Genomic DNA, 713 nt, shown 5'->3' with positions numbered 1-713 from the left:
TACAGTTTTTCTACCTCTGTAGTCAAACAATTTCGTATAAATCGGAAATTAGCTAGGTTGAATTTGGTTATTTGAATTACTTTTTTCCCATGCTTTTTAAAAGAGAGGTTGGAATCAAGTATGATGCCAAGGTACTTAAAATCGGATACCACCTGGAGCTTCTCCCCTGACACATAGACATCTGGCTCAGTAGCATCTGTTGCCCTCTTTGTGAAGAACATGCAAACAGTTTTTTTCACATTGAGATGCAAACACGAGCCACTGAGCCACTTTGTAACCTGGACCATTACAGTAGTGAGTTCTTGTGCAGCTTGTTGTTTGCTCTTTGCATGCACATATATCACTGTATCATCTGCATACATTTGAACTTCAGACCCAGTACAGACAGAAGGCAGATCATTAATGTACAGGCTGAACAGGAGGACATTGGCGATTGGGTTTATATTCAGATGCTTCAATTTAAGGGGGAATTATGATGTAAAAGCGTCATCCACAGGCACTTCATCTCAGCACCTGTCAGTGGAAGGCAATGTCAGAACCAGTGACCCAATCACTGAGAGACCTTAATTGCTTTTGAAGAGTGCTACACTGCTGCCCTGTAACTCCCATTCACAGCTCAAACAGACAGGAGACACGAGTTAGTCCCCTTACCCCAGATTTCAGACAAGCACAATCGACACAGTAGAAGAAGAATCAGTTTGGGGTCAATAAAG

Source organism: Oncorhynchus clarkii, chromosome 21 (assembly GCF_045791955.1).
Source record: "Oncorhynchus clarkii lewisi isolate Uvic-CL-2024 chromosome 21, UVic_Ocla_1.0, whole genome shotgun sequence".
Taxonomy (NCBI): Eukaryota; Metazoa; Chordata; class Actinopteri; order Salmoniformes; family Salmonidae; genus Oncorhynchus; species Oncorhynchus clarkii.
The sequence above is the reverse complement of the archived record's forward strand: the minus strand, read 5'-3'. Positions refer to the sequence as shown.